At 47.5% G+C, this 13,969-nt stretch overlaps 1 protein-coding gene across 4 annotated transcripts in view; it reads right to left on the reverse strand.

Moving 5' to 3' along the window:
* MYO10 (myosin X) overlaps positions 1 to 13,969 on the reverse strand; it is an 87,919-nt gene that overhangs the window by 42,836 nt on the left and 31,114 nt on the right. The window contains exon 1 of one of the 4 annotated variants that reach the window (XM_084783698.1): positions 11,632 to 11,747. The exons of the other annotated variants lie outside the window; for them this stretch is intronic. The gene's annotated coding sequence lies outside the window, so the exon portion shown is untranslated. Of the gene's footprint in view, positions 1 to 11,631; positions 11,748 to 13,969 lie in introns of those variants that run through there. 4 annotated transcript variants of the gene reach the window in all.

Below are 13,969 nucleotides of genomic sequence, written 5' to 3' on the forward strand. Positions count from 1 at the left end.
CTTAGTGAATACGAGAGCAGGGAGACAAGACAACTGGACGGAAAGCATTTACTGCATCAACAATTCACTGCGGGACAGAGAGCCGCGCCACTGAACTGCACACACAAGCCTGACTGGTCTTTTCATGCTCTTTCTTCAGATTTAAGAAGTTAGAGACTCTAAGAATGTACCACAGGTAAGTTAGTTTATCCTGAAACTCGAGGTCACCAAGGCAGGAATACCGTCTTCCTGAACAGGCACCAAGCAAAAGCTCTCTACTTATGGCTGCCATCTTGCCCCAGAGCTGACAGGCATTTTATACAGCTGTTTCATAGGTGCTGATTTTCACAGTGTGTGTGGGGGGTGGGGTGGGCGGAGAGGAGAAGCAGAGTTCATTTTTTTCTCCACAGACAGGCAAGCCCTCCAGGTGAGAACAGAAAGCCACGAGGCAACAGGACATGCCCAAGTAGAGCTCTGAGTCAGCGGGAAGGTCAGGTTACAGCCTATGGAAATTTCTCACTACCAAGGACAGCCTCCAAAGCCACGCCTCTTAGGTGCAGGATGATGAGTGCCAGAGCACAGAAAACTCTGTGCCCACTTTCTCCAGAGCCACAGGAAGTCACGTGTCTTGATGGAAAAGGAAGACCAAGGCTGCAGCTTCACATCCAAGGACCTGAAGCAGTCTCCACTGAAGGGCACACCTACATTTTACCTGAACTACAGGTAATCAGAGTTGTTTTTTAGTCAGGCATGGTGGTGCTCACTTACAAGGCAGAGGAAGGCAGATCGGATCCCTGTGAGTTCGAGGCCAGCCTGGTCTACAAAGTCCAGGGCAGCCAAGGCTACCCAGAGAAACCCTGATTCGAAAAACAAAACACGCACGCATGCACACGCACAGAAAGTTTTTTCTTGACCAGCAAATTCCCTTGTCTTCACCTCAGGTGACAGTCACCTCCCACCCTCACTGTTCTCAGATGCTGCCACATCTCACTCCTTGTGGGCCAACCCTCCTCTGCTCTGCTCTCTCACTTACTTTCACAGTCTATAAGAATTATCAGCCATGGTGGCGTTAACTGTGATATATGGCACAGAGAGGCAACCATCTGGAAAATTCTATTTTGCAACTTCTAAAATACCTCACATATAAGCAATCATTTGCTCATTTCTACTACAGGGAGGGGGGAGGGGCAGGTGGGGGGCTGCTCACACAGAATGGAGGCAGAGTGGCAGAGGCATCAAGGTCATTTGGTGCTGTGGAAAGAGCCTGTGTAAAGTGACACCGTGTGAGTGCCATGGTCGCCCTCAGTAGGTCACTGGTGAAGTGGACTCTCCCCTGTTCCAGTTCCCGGTTTGGTTTGTATTTACAAATGGCAACTGTGGAAAACGCTGACCTGACATTAATTCGTAGAAAGCCCAGCAGTAAGGAGAAAAGCTACTGTGTACCCAGGACTCGGTGCCCAGGCACCAATTCTAGCAGTTCTGTTTGATAGGGGTCATTGCTATCCCTGTTTTACAGACGCATTACCTGAAGCACAGAGACGTTGATTAACTTGTCTAGGGTCACAGAGCACATGCTTGCCAGAGTCAGGCAGAGTGGCTGCTGAGGCTCTAGCTAGCCACACTTGCAAGGTATAAGTTCAGGAAGTAGGTGGGGTATTCTGGCAGATCAGGTATTTGTTATTTAACAGTAGAGTTCATTTCACAGTATTCCTAAATGGACTTCACCCCAAGAGCTATTTTGTGAGTAGCCCAAATAGAAATCCAGTCTGAGGGTTAAAACGCAATTAAGACAATGAGTTTAGATCAGGGGCTACCAAAGTACAGCCTGTTCATATAAATAAAGCTTTACTGGAACATGGCCATGCAAAGATGAGAAGCATGGGACCTTAGTTCAAATCCCCGCACCTACATAAAAAGTTGAGTATGGCCAAGTGTACCTGCAACCGCAGTGCTGAGGGACCAGGGACCAGGAGGATCACTGAGTTTGCTAGACACCTGTCTGGATCCAAGTTCAGTGAGAGACTGTCAAGAGGATAAGGCACCGAGACCTAGAAAGGCTACCCATACATACTGGCTATACATACCCAGTTTTCCTGTGGCTAGCTTTCATAGCAACACTGAACTGATCACACACACACACACACACACACAGCATATACATACCACATACATATATACACACACCACATACATATACACAGACACAGTACATAGAACACACAGACAGAGCACACACAGCACACATGCACACACACACACACACACCATGCACACACCACATACATATACACAGACACAGTACATAGAACACAGACACAGCACACATGCACACACACAGCATGCACACACCACATACATATACACATACACACAGAAACAGCACATACACATAGCTCACACATACACACACACCACATGCACATATCATGCACACACACAACACTCACATGCATATATTGTGCACACAGCATGTTACACATAGTGCTGATCCCTGAATTAAACAACAAAAGCCATGGCTGGGGCTGGGATTTGGGTCAGGATTAATAGCCCATCAGAGTGCAAGAAGCTATACATACAATTAGAAATCATTTTCATGAAATTAACTTTCCTTATACTTTCAAACAAGGTTACTAGAAAAAGCATGGTTCGGCACAACTCACTTCGTGCATCTACTGCAGAAATGGACCCATGCTCCACAAAAGCTCAGAGTAAACAGGCTTAAAGTCATTCTACTTGTGCATGGTGCCAGGGACTAATTTCTACAAGTCAACTCATTGACCATTTTAACACAAGGCTTTTTCATTTAGGTAAATGCTAAGGCACGCAAATCCTCAGGAACTGCCCTGATGATCTGAAGATGAGGAGAAAGCTGAAGGTGAAAAGATATGAACTAGCTAAGACCAAGGAGCAGTTCCTGCTCGGCTAAGCACGTGGAACATCAGATGTGAGGAATTTCCTTGGGCTTCAAATAAACCATGTGAAAGATCTTCCAAGACAGAGATAGTGGAGTCAGGTACAGCAGCGCATGCACGCCTTTAATCCCAGCACCCAAGAAGCAGAGGCAGGTGGATCTCTGTGAGCTCAAGGCCAGCCTGGTCTACAAAGTGAGTGCAAGGCAGCCAAGGCTATACAGAGAAACCCTGTCTCAAAAAACAAAACAAAACAAAACAAACAAACAAACAAACAAAAAGACAGAGATGGTGATTCTCAGACATGTAAACTTTTTATCAACTCTACATTTAATTTCCAAAACACAACAAAAGTTCCGTTCATCATTAACTCAAACTTTTAAAAAAATGAACCATTGAACTCAGGATCATTGGTGCCTAGAGCTGTGGTGAGAACCGTGCAGAAATGTGTGTTAGAGCAAGGTCTGACAGGCCAAGGTGGGGTGCACACAGCAGTGAGTGCTCAGAAAGAGCATGCCTATCAGCCCTCCGGTGTTTGAAACAAGCCTTCCTCTCTCATTGTATCCATGGGACAGGCACACATCACCTTAGCTGCTATTGTACCCCTGTCACGTACTTGTTTCCAAACCCCATAGGAGCCTGAAAGTCACACACAGTGACCATATGGTCAAATGTTTCCCGGGGTATGAAAATACAAGCACAGCCTCCATTACAGCTCTTCCTTCCAGCTTCCTGCTTCTGTTAGACCCTGAACCTGCCACAGACTTCCTTCCCTTCTGCAGGGCTACGTGCTTAATACTGCCCAGGGACGAACTTCTGGCTACTCGGGGTCTCCACACTGGTGACTTCCTCCCTCCTCAGTCCTAGTTAACCCCGAAGAAGTCGCCAGTCTTCATGTTAGTGTGTGGCTCCCTCCAGCAAGGCATGGAGTCTCCTCTGAGAGTATAGAAGGACAGTAGTTTGGTCCCATAGGACCAGATCCCTCGCTTGCTCAGTGGGGGGGATAACATTAAGCACGGGTCCTCAAAGAAAAGCTACCAGTTCCTTCCTAAATTAAAATGAAAGAGCAACTGGTATGGCCTGCCACATGCCAGGGGTTTTCATGACCTGGAAGAAATTTCCATGGCCAGTGGGCAGGCCAGCATTATTACTCCATTGAGCACTGAACACGGAGAGTGCCCTGCCTGAGGCCTCATGACCGGGTGGTTCTGAGTCCTATGCTCTTCCTCCGAGGAAAACCCCAACAGGGACCACAATAGGCAGGAATCTCTAATGGGACACTTGCCAGACAGATGGCAGGCCTTTAGAAGTGCTGAGGCTAGCAATGCCTGGACGAGCATCTCTGTCTTAGTGTGCACTCATCCATCCTTCCTGTGTAACACCTTGAGCACTGGATGCCTTCTTTTTCTGTTATCACTGCCAGGTTGATGGACAGGAAAGAGGACTGACTTCGATCTTTCTTTGAAGTATTGGGTATAAAATGTCTATTCAAGGTCCTGGGGTTATTCGGCTCTTTAAAGTTCTCCAGCCTTGCTAAGGAACAGCAACTGCATTCAGGGCGACCGTTCTGATGTAAGACCATGCTGCACCAACATGCAAAAGCATGCACCAATGCCAGATACGTTTGCAGCCTCTTGGAGAGGGAGGTTCAGTGCTAGTACCCAGCCCTGGCCCTAGAACCCTGCAGGAAAGCCAGGACCAGAGAGAAGAGGTATCTGACAAATCTCCTTAAAAGACTCCAAGGAAAGACTTGCCTCTCTAGTAATGGGAGTGTTCTCAGGGACGGGTCTATTTGGGCTCAGCTCGCATCGGGTCCAGGATTAACGCTTCCTCTGAAAAACATGCTCTTCATTTCAGAGATGGACCTCAACGGCACAATTTTAACAAATGCTGATAGAATGTACGTGACAGTCATTTTGCAATCCCGGGGGGGGGGGGGGTCATAGGTGTGTTAGCTGGAACCACTGACACTGTGGAAGCAGGAAACAGACATTTGCCATGTAGCAAAACCTCTAAGCACATGAGTGTTGGCAGTTACCACCGTTGACCTGAAGATTTGAGGTTTATGCAGGAGACAGAGGAGCCCTGTGTGGACACTTGTCTAGGCTGTTGGCAGACAGAGTTCTTACACAGGGAAGAAAGATTCTTCAAAAAACAAAACTGAACAAAACTAACCAACCAAACAGACAAAAAAGCCACTGTCCCTGGTGATGAACCCTACATGTCAAAAATATGCTCAAGGCAAGGCAGTTTGAGCAGAGGCCAGCATGGCAACCAAGGCATACTGGTGCGAGATGGTAATCCAGACAGAAGCAGGGCACTGAGCTCCTTGTCTCAGCGAGAATCACCAGGGGTGGCTTCATCAGCGGTGGCCAAATGCCCAAGTTCCCTGGGATGGGAGTCATGGGAAAACAGTGCTCAAAGGACAGTGAGGGTCGGGGGAGGCAGGCTGAGACACAGCTCTTGTAGATACAGGTGGGGTGTGTGGGTTCAGGAATAATGCTCTCCAACCCTGCAGAGCTACAAGGTGAGCTCACAGGCAGCGAAAGCTAGGGTGTAGGAAGGTGTGGGGGAGTCAGGGAGAAGGGCTGCGGCAGAGAGGGTCAGAGTGGAGTTCAGGATGAGGCTGGGACCAGAGGACGTTGTTATTAAGAGTTCACAGCCACTGGCTGTGACCTAGGAGGTTGTGGCCCCTTGCTGAGCATTGCAAGGTGGACCCTTGTGATTTCAGAGATCAGTTTTTCATATGCAAGCTATGCTGAAATCAGAAGGAAATAAAAGTCTCTTGTTGACCAAAACATCAACTGAGGCAAAGAAACAATGAAATTCTCAAGGGGGCTCCTGAAGACACTGAGAAAAAGACTGTAAAGTCTGTGTGACCAAATGAAGCCAGTTTACACATTCTGCGGAGATGAGAGAGCAGATTGGAGTTTTAGAAACTTTAACGGGGTGACGGAGTGAGGGGAGTTAAAACAGTGGGATCTGAGCATCCATTAAACTGTGGGCTGGGGTGTGTGTGGCTTGGTGGTAGAGCATGCAGTTAGCATCTCGAAGGACCTGGGTAGATCTCCTTCATGGCCTACTCCAGCAGGGTGGGTCCCTTGGCCTGGCAGGGAGACTGGAGTCACACCTGGTAAAATATTAGTTACTGCTGCTTCTAGAAGCAAAAGAAGCAGGCCCAGCCCTGAAAGTCACCTTGGTGGGAAGCCAGGTCATCTGACTCTCCAGCTGCTCAGAGGCAGGTTTGAACTGAGCCACTCCTCAAGTCCCTACCCTAGCCCAAAAAGGCTCAGAAACACTCGAGGAGGAGAGGAGGCCAGCTGGGCTGGAGCACATCTGAATTCCAGCCCTAGAAGGCTGGTCGGCAAGACCAGCTTGCCACAGGTTTGAGGTCGGCCTGGAAGGTAGGAGATTCCAGGACAGTGAGATCCTACCTCAGAAATGCTAAAACAACAAACAAAGAGACTCAGACAAAGAGGATGGGAAGAGTCTATTCTGCATCAGAGCACAGCGCTGGAGGAGCTGACAGAAGGCTCAGCCCTCTCTATGAATCCCATCTGCACACCCTCAGAGAGCAGCCTTGGGCATAATCTGCTGCCTTCTTATCTAAAGAACCCAAGGCAACCTTTTCATCCTGGGACACTGAACCCCAACTTCATCCTATTCATCATTGTTCTCCCATGTCTCCGACCACCATACTGAATGGGTCACAGCCCCCCCTCTATTCAGATTCACTCTGACAAATCATGCTGAGAAATACAAATTAGGAGGGCAGCTGTCTCTCTCTCTCTCTGCTGGCAAGGACGCCCACACTACTCATTAGAATGCTGAATAGCTACTGATCTCCATGAGTCACTTATCAAGGCCCAGGGTTATGGCCACACGATGCAATCAGGCTTCATAGCTAGAAAAAGGCAGGAATGAGATAGGAAATGTGGGAACTAGGAGGTAAACATTCTTCAGTGTCCAGACCTGGAATATTGTCAAACTGAGATCTGGAAGGCTTGGTCTGGGTGAGCAGTTTCATAATGCTGCGCTCACAGCAGACACGGCACCCTGTGCTAGCAACACAAATCAGTGTAAACATGCTAAGTAGGAGAATACATGTTCGTGGATCCTTGCTTCTTAGGCTTTTAAGATTCAAGGGTACTTCCAAGCTTCTAAAAGATGGGCATCATTCATTATGCGTAGTTTTAAGAAGCACACCACAGTTAGTACACAGAGGATAACAAAGGCTTTCAGATACACACAGACAGGCTGGCAGGTGGGCACACACGCAAACCCTCCCCCCTTAGATCCACATCACAACCGGATCTAAGCCTAAATTGTCTAATGAAAGATGAAAACAGCCACTCAGAAAAGAGTCAAGCCAAGCAGTCCCCTGGGATAATAAAGATGTCCTCAAGACTCATGGCAGAGCTAAAATAGTCTTGAGGCATTCCCCTGCCCAGGGACAAGCAAGATGAAGCAACTTCATGTGCATAAAAATATACAGCCAAGAAAAACTTTCAGTAACAAGTATAGCTGACTTGTAAATATTCATGAGCACACGCAAAATACCAGGAGAAAAAGAAAATTCTATGGAGAATTTTATTCGACCGCTACTCAAGGCAGTGTGTGGCTTGGACAGGCAGAAATGCGTTGGCAAGCCTGTGGTAAATTCTACTGTCTAGCTAGCGGGAAGACAGGCCTGGTGGGAGGGGGCCTGAGTGAGCACTGTGTGCTAGGAGTCTTCTTTGCTGCTTATTCATGTATTAAAGTGGCTGTATGCAGGTCATACTGGGAAGTTAGCCAGCCCACAATATCTGTTCAGTGTATCTGTTAATGTCTGTTAAGTATAAATTAGAAACATTATGCAGTATTACACTGAGCAGTTACAAGTTGCTAGGAAACAAGCGGTCAAAAGACACTCAAAAGCCAGGTTATTGCCATCCTTGGTTAGGGCATTTATCAGAACTCTAGGCACACTAGGCTCTCAGTGCAGAAGGAGGCTAGGATCTCGGGATCGCTGAAGCCCTCAGCCAGGCTGCATGCCAGTCTAGGCTTCCAAGCGATGCATTCCAACTGCTTAAAATCTGGGTGTCCCCTCCCACTCCCAGACCCCCAGCTTCAGGGAAGTGCCCAATGGATGAAGCAGGAGCCTGGCAGCTTCTATTCCTACTATTTTTCTGCCAATCAGCAAGGCCTGAAGACTTGAATGAAAAAGCCTGATATCAACTAAAGTTTTTAGACTAAGCAAAATATTCAAACTAAACATGGCTGGGGATGTAACTGAGCAACAAAGTACTTAGCCTACAAATAATAAATAATAGCAATAATAGGGCTGGAGAGATGCCTCAACGGGTAAGAATACTCAACTGTCTGTTCTTCCAGAGGTCCTGAGTTCAATTCCCAGCAACCACATGGTGGCTCACAACTATCCATATTGGAATCTGATGCCTTCTGACATACGGTGTACATGCAGATAGAGCACTCATACATACATAAATAAATAAATCTTTTAAAAAATAGCAATAATAACAAAAGGAGAGACTTTAAAATGTTTCTGTATGTATGGTGGCAGTAGTGGTGGTGGGGGGGTGAATTTCCTTGAACTCAAGACACAGCAGTCTTCCACCCAGACAACCTCCCTTCTCCCCTGACCCTGGAATATACTTTTTACCCTCTTCCACCAGTGACCCAGTTTACTTCACACCGAGTGCGCCCCAGCTTGTGTCCGCAGCGCTCTGAACCAACCTTTCCCATGATCTCTTCCAGAATGAATATGCTTCCTTCACAAATTCTACTTGGGGAGGCACCGAAGGGTTTGGGAACTAAGTCCACTTTTCCAGAAATGCCCCCACACAGCATCAGGGTCCTCTAGCAACACATGAGTGTCACTTTGTCTCACAGTGATGCAAAGAAGAATGGACGGTCGTCAGCCACCGTGACCATCAGCAGTCACATGGGGCCAGAGTGTGAACAGGGAGATTTTCAGACATGTTCACAGTAATCCTCAGGTCCTCCCGAGAGTGGGTAAAATTCATCCTTTCACAGCATTTTTGTCAATGACAAAAATGAGTACTCAGACAACAGCCAAGGACCCACAGCTGGTTATAGGCAGACAGCATTCCCCTGTAAGCTTTGTTGTGTCCCCCATGGTACATAGCATCCCTGGTCTCTACTCTAGAAACAGGGAAAGAACCATTTTGTCATGCTGTTAGCTAGGCTGTCTAAAGGAAAGGTAACGTTATGCACTAGGCCAACAACAGTTAACTTGTTCTCTTAGAATTGTGAGAGCCTTTGGCACGAGATGTTGCAAAAATACACAAGTTACAGTCCTGGTCCAACGGACTGCTATGGCGTCACTAGGCTGGCAGAGCTGCACGCAGGATAACACTGAAATTCTGTGATTGACACAAGAAAACTATGGAAGAAGGTCAGAGGGGTGAACAAAGTTTAAAAATCCCAGCTGGGCCGTGGTGGTGCACGCTTTTAATACCAGCACTCAGGAGGCAGAGGCAGGAGGATCACTGTGAGTTCGAGGCCAGCCTGGTCTACAAAGCGAGCCCAGGACAGCCATAAGTATACAGAAAAACCCTGCCTCGAAAAACCAAAAAAAAAAAAAAAAGTTAAAAAACCCCAGGACATGTCATATGCTGGGGAACACTCTAAAAAGTCCGCTCATATCTCCAAACAGTACCCCCACAAGCACTCAAAAGAGACTGGTTGGTGATTTGACTATGACTGTGTGTCTGCCACAAAACCTGAAAAATGGAAAGAAAGAAAAACAAACCATCACCAAGAACAAAAACCCCTGTGTACCTAGGCCAGCTGTGCCTCGGGTCAGCTGCTTGGGGCCTTTGACTAGTCCCAAACCACCTTCTCAATCATTCAATACCTTATTATAGCCACATGTTGTTACAAGAAAGAGCAGCAGGCTATGAACAGGCCGGGTGAGTGCGCTATACAGAACAAGTGGCGGCCGTGCTGAAGTTGCTTTCTTCGCCGAGCGTGGGGAAGGAACAGCTTTCACCCCATGCACGTTGCCAGAACCGAGGTGTCGTCCACCATGGAGTGCCACAAGCTTGTCTCAGATAACAGGAGCAACTAGAGAGGTGCAGCCAGCTCGCTCAGGCCAGGTGGCGAGCAAGGTTGGTCTGAGAGGTAGCCAGTGGCACAGCTTTGCATCCTGGACCCCCTTTGTTCCTGATTCTCCGCCCTAAATAGTAACAGGCTGTGCAGGAGGCTGGGAAATCAGAGTCAAATGACATCATGGCCAGGCCCAACCTGTTTTTCCACCTCCACAGGACCTCATTTCCCTAATTTGCAAGCTACCTCTGACTGAAGGCTCAGAGGGTTGCAACTATGTGCACCTGTGGTCCAATGTAAACCAACTATCCTAGGCGTCGCTAAATTGACATACTCCAATCCTCAAATCGAACGACGGACCCAAACTTTAGAATGAGACCAAAGGAAGAAGGGAAAAGAACAGACAAAGTTAGCTAGTTTTTCTTCCACACTTCCTCTGGGCACAATAACAACAGAGCCCTAAGAACAATGGGCTCTGTTGGTCCCGTGGACTTTACCACGGCTTAGTAAATCTGTTTAGTCTTCTGTGTGAATATTGCAATAACCGAGTCTAAGTCCAGGCTGCCTTCAAAGAAGTCAGTACTGTGCACGTCTCAAACACTTCCAACTCCTGCTCCTTCGCTGAGGTCAGAAGGTGAAATCTCAAAGTTTATGGGGCGTAGCCTTTTTTTCCTCCCCCTTTTGCTTATTTAAAGAGAGCTTTAAAAAGAACCCATAGAAACATCCATTTTCTGGTGGGGTTTTTCAACCATAAGGCTCGGAAGCATGGAGAAGTAGCAGAGTGTGCGACACGGCCGCTCTTCTTCCATTTCCTAGAGGCAGACGCTGAGAACACCACCGTGTAATTCCAAAGCTAAACAGTATTCCCTTTAAAGAGAAATGCCGAGCGGAGCAGCATCTGGCACACTTTAATGAGCGGCTGCATCCTTTCAGAGGGCTGAAACTAGGGCAGCCATTCATCTGAGAGGGTAGACAGCCCACAGCCAGCACACAATGGTGTGCAGCGCACTGGTAGAAAAGCTCCCCCAACCATTTCAAAGTCTGAACGTAGCTTACTAAAACAATGCCACTTAACAGTCACGACTTGATAATCTCAAAGTTTCTAAACAGTATGGTTTTCTCTGTGTAAACTCGAGGTTAAAAGCAACAGCAACTTTGATAGAAAAAGTTTACATGTTTGGATGTCATCTTCCTAAGAGCAAATAATAATTACAACAACAAAAACAACAACACTGAAAAGCAATAAGCAGAACTGATATCCTCAACCCAGAGGTTTGTCTGGGAACACTGGGGGCTGTAACCTGTGTCTCCTGAGTTGATGCCTTGAACCATTGCTGAATCTCTTGCAAACAACAGCCTGAGCGACAGCTACCCTCAACTGCCCAGTCTACTTGTAAGCAGGGCCAAGTGTGGCAACCCATGCCTTAGCCTGACAAGAAAGAAAATAGCTTCGTAAGTATCATCCATATAAGAAGTAGCAGGGAGAGAAGGAAAGGAGGTGAAATTTAATAATGGATACACGTCACTTCAAAGAACCAGGCAGGGGAGAACTGGAAAATCCAGGCAACGGCAACAACAACAACAAAAGTGGGTTACAAAATAAAGGCGACTGTGAAAGCCGAACCCAGAGCTCCAAGCTGGAAAGATAAGGTGGAGAGGGGAAAGTACTCACCAGAGAGCAGGAGAAAGGAGCCAGGGCTCCTGAGGCTGGAAACAGGAAGGTAGGGGCCGGGCTCAAGGTCAGGCCTCCACCTAGAGGAGCCAGTCAAGAGGCTGCTGTGGGGGTGGGGAGGCTGGTCAGAGGGAGGGAAGGAGTGGCAGTTAGGAGCTAGCGGTGCCCCTTGCCTGGGGGTGGGGCGGAGACCTGGAAAGAGGACAGAACTTGAGGCAGGAAGCTTTCAGAAGGGTGCCAGGAAAGGCTTTGATCCCACTGCCTCAGACTAGTTAAATATTCAGCAGGGAAGAGAAGCTGGCGGAAGGGGACAACCCAGTCCAGTCCCCTCACTTCTTCTCTCTTGAAAAGAAGGTAGGTATGTCAGTCTGCCTATCTCTATCAAGGAGTGTTTAGGTATGTGTGTGTAAGTGTATAACAAAGCAGACAAAAAAAAAGTTTAATAAAAATCAATTTATGCTGGGAGTGATGGTGCACACCTTTAGTCCCAGGCAGAGGCAGAAGGATCTCTGTGAGTTGAAGGCTACCCTAGTCTATATAAAGCCAGGACAGTCAGAGCTATGTAGAGGGACCCTGTCTCCAAATGCAAAACATCAAAAATCAGTCTTCAATTTGGCAAAATGATCACATCTTAATTTGAAGTTCCTCAAAATACTAGTAAGAATGTCAGATCATTTCAATTCATTATTTCTTGCAAATTTCTTGTTTATCTGCTTTCTTCATTTTTTTTAAAGCATCCATCAGTCTTAAGCAGTTTGTAAAAGCTCTTTATATATTAAGGCTAACCATACACACACACATACACACTATAAATATATATATATATGATAAAGGGACTGGAGAGGTAGCTCAGGTGGAGAGTACATACAATGTCCTGGGTTTAGTCCACAGGAGCAGGGACCGGGGAGCATGCATATATCTAAATGTAAACAGGATGTTCTTTGAGTAGTGAAATTACGGTGAATAAAGAAAAGTCCATCAATATCTTTCAAATATTTCCTAATAAATAAGCATTCCCTTCACAGTGGTGTGGACGGTGGCAATGCTAGTGGGGCATTTCTTTCCATTCTTTTTTTTTTTTTTTGGCTTTTCGAGACAGGGTTTCTCTATGTAGCCTTAGCTGTCCTGGACTCGCTTTGTAGACCAGGCTGGCCTCGAACTCACAGCGATCCACCTGCCTCTGCCTCCCGAGTGCTGGGATTAAAGGCGTGCACCACCACGCCCGGCTTCTTTCCATTCTTTGTTACATGTTTTTAGTATAGGGAAGAAGCTGGCCTGAGAGCAAGAACCAACACACACACACACACACACACACACACACACACACACACACACACACGGGTGTGAACTCAGTGAGCACAAAGGTGAAGCTCAGGTGAAGGAAGCTGAGGGAGATGTTCTATTTGGGGGCGGGGGGTGGGGGGTGGCCTTAGACTCTGTTCCCAGGCCCCAGCCTCAGGCCCTCCACCCGCTCTGACATCAGCAAAGGGAATGGCAGTGGGAGAGGGTGGATGCCTTCAGAAGAATGGGGCAGGGAGAGCTTGGGAAGATGAGGACTTGAGGAGAATGAGGCTGGGCCTTGGGAAGACTGCTCTTTGCACAACAGCACAGTGAGCTGGGGAAGGACCACAACAGCCAGGGATAGAAGTCACACACAGTGGGGGTTGCCTCTGAGCATGCTAATGTGGAGCTTCATATGCTAAGAGACTACAGATCCCCCACCCCCACCCCCGCCAACTCCCCACTACCCCCACTGTCAGGACAGCCCAGAGTCTGGGTCAGGTTTGCAGATGCCAGGAGGTCTCTCACCTAATTTGATCCTACTCTGGAAGTTCAGGAGGAGTTAAAGCAGGGACTGCCGGCGGCTACAGCAAGGAGGTGGAGCAGGTGCTCAATTCACAGCTGCCACCTCACAGTGAGCTGCAATCATTTGCCTATACACAACCTGAGGCCTGCCATGAGGGTCCACCGAAGAGACAAATACAGCTCCACTAAACAGAGTAGGGATGGTGAGAGCTGTAGGCATCAGTGGCCCAGGCGCTTTATAGGCAACCTCTCTGAAAAGAGGGAGCAAGGCCCTGATAGGATCGCATAAGAGTTATTTTTTTTTTAATTGTTTCTAGATGCTTGTTTCAACAAAAAGTAGATTTAGGCAAGTAGGTGGCTGACCATTATTATTCATTGCTTTCAAATGTTGCTCTGTTTAATATGAAAGGCCACCTTCATATTGAAAACATTTAATCCCTCCACTTAACAACTGAATAGGCATCATCAACCTAACTCATCCCATCCTCTTGGGGCTGGCAGAGAGTAGTGACTCACCCCAAGAGCTCTTTTT

This window comes from Acomys minous (assembly GCF_964271855.1).
Source record: "Acomys minous genome assembly, chromosome: 5".
NCBI lineage: Eukaryota > Metazoa > Chordata > Mammalia > Rodentia > Muridae > Acomys > Acomys minous.